The sequence below is a fragment of the Pocillopora verrucosa genome, chromosome 5 (assembly GCF_036669915.1).
Source record: "Pocillopora verrucosa isolate sample1 chromosome 5, ASM3666991v2, whole genome shotgun sequence".
NCBI classification, from domain to species: domain Eukaryota; kingdom Metazoa; phylum Cnidaria; class Anthozoa; order Scleractinia; family Pocilloporidae; genus Pocillopora; species Pocillopora verrucosa.
In genome coordinates, this window is record NC_089316.1 from 3,381,460 (window position 1) to 3,388,797 (window position 7,338).

Here is a 7,338-nt window from a genome sequence, read left to right on the forward strand (position 1 = left end):
CAAAGCTGACAAGAAAATAGAAAATAAGACTAAGGGATTACTGTCCTTTACTTTAAAAATTAAGACCATTAATCTTTCGTAGCTCACGTCAACCCTTAAACCACACCTAACTTGTTAGTAATAAAGTATGTCCTACATCTATTCGCAGATTTCTACCAAGTTCACAGCAAATATGTCTCATGATAAACAAGATGCTATTGAAGTGGACATTCGCCCGGATAAAATCCTCTTGATAAAATGGGGGGGGAGGTGGCACTCATTCCTCCCCCCCTTCCTTGTACGTCAGAGGGTTAATTAATGAGCATTTTGTGAAAGTTCAGTTCTCGTTCAGTAGCAAAGCTAAAATGACTTGATTTATATGCCAGTCGCACTGCTTGGATCTAAATATTTTAAGATTCTCGCTGATTTCAAATATTCACACAAAGTCAATGTTAGCATTATGAATTATTTTAAATCTGACTCAAAACTCATCCGTTCAAGGAGATTTGAAAAATGCCTCAGTGACTTGTTAGTGACTTAAGATGAAATATGCAAACTATTAAAAACGTAATCAGTTATTTGGTTAGTTAATTGTTCAAGCAATATGAAAACTACTGTTGTGAAAGAAAAAACTGTGGAGCTGCGTCGGTGGGAGAGTATAACAGGGTAATTTAGTATTATCAAATGAGTTGATAGCTGACGTTTCGAGCGTTAGCCCACCGTCAGACGAAGAGTTAACGCTGGAAATGTCAGCTTTTAAACTCTTTATGGTGGCTACTTTACGTTATCAACTCGGTAATAACATTAAATGACTACTATTTTGAAAGGATGGGTTGAAAATTAAATCTCCAATCGCTGGTCTGCAACCACGGGTATTCAACCGCTGGTCTCGTCGAATAAAAATCAGGCTTAAATATCCATGGCAATGGAAATATTACACCAGAATAATGCAGGATAACATACTCAGAGAATTAGACTGTTCATGAGTTGTCTTGGATCTGCATTCCAGGCCTCTTTCTGGTTTTTTTAGACCATAGGATATCTGGTCTATTTTCCAATCAGCTCGGTTACCCTGTTCGTACAAAATTTGCATGAATTTAACTTCTTAATAATAAAGAATTATCGTTTGTCTCACGATGTGGTCACTTATGATGTAAATCGCGACGTTTTGACTGCGTACTGCTAGTCTTCATATTATATACTTTAGTATTATTGTACTTTACCATGATGAACAAACACAACCTTTATATGGAATTTAACTTCTTGTTTAACTTCTCAAATAGTTTACTTTTTTGGGGGTTGGACAATTTTTTTTTAGAATCTGGGACGGTAGGAAAAAAAGCGATGGTTTCTAATTCGAGTGGTTTCCGGACAATTGAAAAGCATCCTTGAACTAAAAGTTTTATTCGCAGTGGCCGTGAGTATTGTTCTATGGACTCACGCGGTGATCTCTCAGACGAATACAATACTATAGCTTATTGATAATAGATTGGAAGGTCTTTTGTGAAATCAGACGTATCCATGACTTTCAAGATTGACAATTGTTTGCAGTGAAGTAGCTATATTTTTCGATGTTTCCCTTTAAGTTCAAACTTACACCATTCCTATTTTCTTTTCTGGTGTTTGGTCTTTCACAAGCGAGCTACAATGTTACTATTCTGATTTTTCACAATGCTCTTCCTAATGAAAGCATCGTTGAGAAAGCGCGTCATATGTTTCAACTGGATAGTTTCCCACAAACATCTAAAGTGATAAACTTAACATGGTTGCAGACCAATGCATCCCAAGTTAAACGCAGAAAAGTGGGAGTCCTAGGCACACTACATTTCCTGCAAAATCTTGATGATTTATTGGATGGGGCAATTTTTCATGAGGTCACCAAAGAATCGATTGCTTTCTCTTCACTCTTGGAAATATCAGGCATCCCAACATTTGGTCTTTTTCAGGATCAAGAAGTTCTCTTAACTCAGGTACAAATATAAAATGTCGTCCATGAAATTAAGGAATACATGAGAGCAAGCAAGAAATAACGTTTTTTAAATCTAAATCTTGCCAGTCTGTGTCTAACTTTGCCCAAATCGAGCCAAATGTAACCATCTATGTTTGAGTTCATGAATTTTTAATGTTCTTTTGTGATGAATGCAAAACAAATTTGATGAAGAAGTTTTAAAATTACCGAGTTGAGGAGAAATTTATGTTATTTATGATATTTATGAAGAATTGAAACAGATTTTCGAAATCAGGCCTCCCAAATTTGATGGTGAGACTCCATTTGATCGATCTTGACGCTGAAGGAACTCTTTGTGTCGCAAAAGCACTCACAATTTAGGGCTCCTTTAGGTTACTTTTCCTTTGAATTTATTCCTGTCATATTTCCTTTTCTTTTAGGAGAATCCTGGTGATTTTACCAAAGATGCCTTCCCTTCGATCTCCGGTTATGTTGCCTCAGTTCAAAAAATAATTATGAAACAACGATGGCGAACTCTTTGTTTTGTGTTTTCCGCCGATTACGAGGGAAAAATATTTGCTGATGGTATGCTTTACTACGCTGCTAAGGCGAAATGGAAAATAATTAAAACACTCTGGTTGATTGATGACACGGTTACAAATCGCACAAAATCTGACCTTCGAGAAGTAATCTCAAAAGCAAGCGACGCTGTGATTATGCACAGCAGGCTGAGCCACCATGACCATGCGCAGTTGTTTGAGATAATTGCAACGGGAGCGGACGACAAGCAGAGGACGACTGTTTGGGTTATTACAGAGATGACCAGCCATTTGACAACGGGTCCTCAGGTGATTACTCCAGGAATGCTGAAAGTAACGCTTAAAAGTCCTGGGAAATATCGTGACGTCATTATTTATGATAATGTTCTTCGAGAAGCTATGTCGCTGTTTCAACTTTCCTTTGAGGAAAGTGTCACAAAATGTATCCAAAATTCAAACCTGGAGAACTGCATGAAAGACAGCAAGCGCGAGACAGTAAGACGTGTTGCCAGAAGGTATTTATCTTCATTGTTTAGAAAACTATTCTAGAATCAAACCTGTTTTTAGTTAGGAAATTAAAAATTATCTTTATCATCTAATCATGTAAAATTTTCAATCTGTCCTCAAGGAATAAAGAGGGCAAGTTTCTAAAGAAATTGTGGTACTGTATATTAGCGTGGTAAGATAGAGAAGCACAAACTTAGAAAAAATAAACCCAAAGGAAACCAGAATGATTAGGGATGGAAAAGATGGGCGCATATTGTGAATGAATCGTTGACAAATTTCCTTATTTTCTTAACTTTGTCTTACGACACGGAATTGACAAGCGTTGCGCTGTTTCTCACCGCAAATTGACGCTTAATTATGTTTTTTAATTTCCTTGGTTAGACACCTGGCTCAGAGTGCGGTTTTGGGTGCAAGCAATCTCTACGATGAACAGGAATCCAACGAAAATGCAACAGCCTTTACAATTTGGAATTTGAAAAAGGATATAACTGGCACAAAGAAGTGGTCTCGGACAGGAATGGGAACAGCCACTGGCCTGGCCATGGAGAGATTCATAGCTCCAAACGGGAAACCAATAGAACCCATTTCTGAGCCACCAAGGCCCGTTGTTCACGTGGCTGTGAACGAGTACCCACCATTTGTCTACAAAGATGACCCTTCAGAGACCGAGGAGTGTCTTGGAAGGTTCGTTCCCTGTTATGAGTACAGCCAGGGGGACTATCTGGCAGATTCTACACCAAACAAATTTTGTTGTTTCGGAATCTCAATAGATTTTTTATCGCTTCTGCAACAAGATCTTAATTTTGATGCAGACATCTATTTTGCTCCCGATGGACAGTTTGGAATAGTGAATGACAGTGACGGTTCTTGGAATGGAATTGTTGAGGAGTTGATCACTGGGAAGGCGACCCTGTCATTGGAAATGGGCATGAATAAACGTCGAGCAGAGGTGATCAGTTTTGCTCATCCCACACTTCTCCTGGAGCTTGGTATCCTAGTGAACAAGAATCCACGAGAAGGTACAAAATTGTGGTTTTTTAGCCATTCATTTTTTATATCATTTTCATAATTCGTCGGTAAAAAGATCGGAAAGAGGCTCGCTAGTATCTCGAAATTTTCTGACTCTATTTAGTCAAAAGTGCTTTCAGATAATGCACATGCGTTTGAAAACCAGAATCAGATAAGGTAGTAAGATGAATTCTCTTACACGTTGGATTGCAACATTCTTCGTTCATTCCGCCAATTCTACCACAACGTTCAAGTCCACTTTTTGATCGATTTCCTCGGATGGTCTCCATCCTGAAATAGCATGAAGTCAAAGATGAGTTTTTGGTTAACGTTTTTCAGAAGTCAATCAAAACCATTGGCTGAAGCCGTTTCACACATGTCTATGGCTGACTCTGATGGCAACTGCCTGTATTGTTTTCATTGTGGTATGGTGGTTGGACAGGAAAAGTCCCCTGGGTTATCGATACATACTTAAGGAGAGTGACGAGGAAGGATTCACATTACTAGGTACGCTTTATAAATTGGCAATATAGTAGACTCAAGTCTCCTTATTAAGTTTAATTGGCATGATTAGAGCCTCTCTAAGCTTTATTCTTGCAAGGGCAACGGTACCACTTCTAATTGGTTCTGTACCTATCCCAGGTCTTTAAATGAGCTAATGATACAACCTTAGTACCCAAACATCTGTCAAGCAGCCTTTAAGACATTTTTCAAAGACCTTATTCATATCGTTAAAAGTTAGCCTTAACCAAAAAACCCATTTTCCAATACAGAGAATAATCGGCAAGGACTGCATATTAGCCAAAATATTCAGAATTTGTTTTTCACTTGCTTTCTCACAAGATTCCATCAGTTACGTGGGTGGCGTGACATTTGGAAAAGACATTGGACCCCAGAGAACTCCGCGAAGTACCAGTTCGAGGCTGGTGTCTTGTGTGTACTCCTTTCTCGCTCTTATCCTGATCAACTCGTACTGTGCTAACCTGACAGCATTCCTTGTGAAAGAGAAGGTTGATCTTCCAATAAGTGGGATTGATGATCCTAGGGTGAGATTTTACAACTGCGACCTTTTTAATAGACAATATCATGACTCACTGAATGACTGATTGGTAAGATACGGACAGCCAAAGTCATTAATTTGAGTGGCTGCCTGGCTGACAGACTGATCGACCGAACGAGTAACAAAGAGTCAGTCCCTCCATCCTTGCCACCGACTGACTACATTACTTTATCACTGAATTTATTAACAGCCATTTGCAGATGTCACAGCGAAGACAGCACATTCTCTTCAGTTATTTTAAGACCCTCAGTGTTGATCTGGTCCGGGACTTGAAACTTCGATCTCTCCCACGGCAGTTGGGCGCTCTTCAACTTCCCCAGCGGATTTAATTTGGGCCACTCAGCTCGAAAGAAAATTAACTAAACCACTCTCTAGTATTGGTTTGGTCCCAACAAATCCGACATATCATTTACATTTGCTTACCTCTGAATTTAGCTTATCTCAGAACCCGTCACGTTTATGGTTGGTGCGGTGAAAGGTTCCAATGAAGAAGACTATTTCAGACATCACGTTAACCCATCATTCCGTAAAATTTATGAGGTAAATCTGCAAAAGAACACATTGAAAAGCCTAGATTATGGAGTAACACTGATGAGAAATGGGTAAGAATCTACTTCTTATCAAACATATCTTAGATTTCGAAGGGTGAGAAAATTTCTAGAACCAGAAAATACTGGTATAAGATTTGGGTTTCAACAATTTTTACCAGTAATAGTCCATCCAAGTAGTCATATATTCTTGATATCCCATCATTCGTGACATTGTTTCCTTTCAAACCATCTCTTAATAGTCCAATTTTCGAGTTTCTGATTGAGAGATGCGACGATTAAATTGGTGTTTCGTGCGCTTTCACCAATTATCGATACGTGCTTCATGAATATTGTTTATGTATCACATCATTTTACCTAGATCTATTTCAGTTAGATTTTCATATATTTTAATTATTTTTTTGTTGCAAATATAAAGACAATAGTTTCTCTCTTTCTTTCTTTTATAATATACTTTTCATTCAATAGTTTCATCACCTACTTCAATCAAAATGCGTGCAAAATTCAGCTCATCGTATGAATAATTAATTTCCTTTCAGCGTCATTCAAGGGTTAGTTGGAGATTATCTAACTCTGAGAAAAATCGTGCACTCCGACAGGAACTGTACGTTCAGTTTAATAAAAGATCACACCTTTAAATCAGGATACGGTTTCGCGCTACCAAAGGACTCCCCCTGGGTGAAAGATGTTTCTCTTTCCGTCCTTAAACATCAAGAAAACGGGTCAGTGAAATCGATCGAGGATCGATGGTTTCCCAAGAGCACTTGTAGCGAAATCAAGCATCGACCGTTTTTTCCAATCCATTTTTCCAGTCTTTTCTGGGTTGTGCTTACCGTCATGGCATTCTCAGTGCTTGCTCTACTCGCAGAAATACTCATCGCGTTTATCTTGGTTAAGTATGGCAAGATGCTTGGGCCCTTTGGACGGCTCCTAAAGAGATTTTTGTTTGATGTGAAGAGAGGAGAGGAGGATTTGCTTACGCTCCATTACCCTGGAAAGCAAAAGACCAGCAATTATGGTATCACTGAGGGACCCTTTACTTACCAGAACCAAGGGTTTGTGGACGATTATGACTTGGAAAGAAGTTTCGCCTCCAAGCGGTAGTTTTGTGTGGAACTTCCGACTGTCTTCCTCCGAGGACAGCCAGTTAGCTTCCACAGTCACCCGTGCAGAAGTGCACGTAAGTTTAAGAGGAAAAAAGCAGACTGGTTGACTGATCGCCTGACTGACTGATCGACTGACTGACCAGCTGACTAACTGACTGATTGATAGACTGACTGATTAATTGACTGACTGAATGAATGACTGCCTGATCGGCTGACCATCTGACTGAATGACTGTTGAATGACAAGTAAGTAAGCAAGTAAATGAACCCTTTACTTTTACTAGAGAATCTTTCAGTGTTGAAACAATGCTGATCTTAGCACGACGTCCAGTGATAAATAAAAATCGAATTTGACTGATCGTACTTATAGATTGAGTGAGTGACTGAGTGACTGATTGACTTTTTGAGTGACTAACTGACTAACTGAATGACTAATTGACTGAGAGGTAATTTAGTGTTAACAACTGAGTTGAAAACGTAAATTGGCCACCGTAAAGACGAAGGGTTAACGCTCGAAACGTCAGCCTTTCAACTCTTTACGGTGGTCAATCCACGTTTTTAACTCAGTTGTTAACACTAAATTACCTGTTATACTCTCCCACCGACGCAGCGCCACAGTTTCTTTAGAAACTAACCCTCTTCAT

General features: G+C 39.0%; 1 long non-coding RNA gene across 1 annotated transcript; it reads right to left on the minus strand.

Moving 5' to 3' along the window:
• Window positions 1–4,562: 4,562 nt before the first annotated feature.
• LOC136281290 (uncharacterized) lies at window positions 4,563–6,573 on the minus strand. The gene is made up of 3 exons (XR_010717654.1): window positions 6,423–6,573; window positions 5,465–5,587; window positions 4,563–4,976 (listed from the first exon to the last, which is right to left on the minus strand). It is a non-coding gene; the product is annotated as an uncharacterized lncRNA (long non-coding RNA).
• Between the last annotated feature and the right edge of the window lie 765 nt (window positions 6,574–7,338).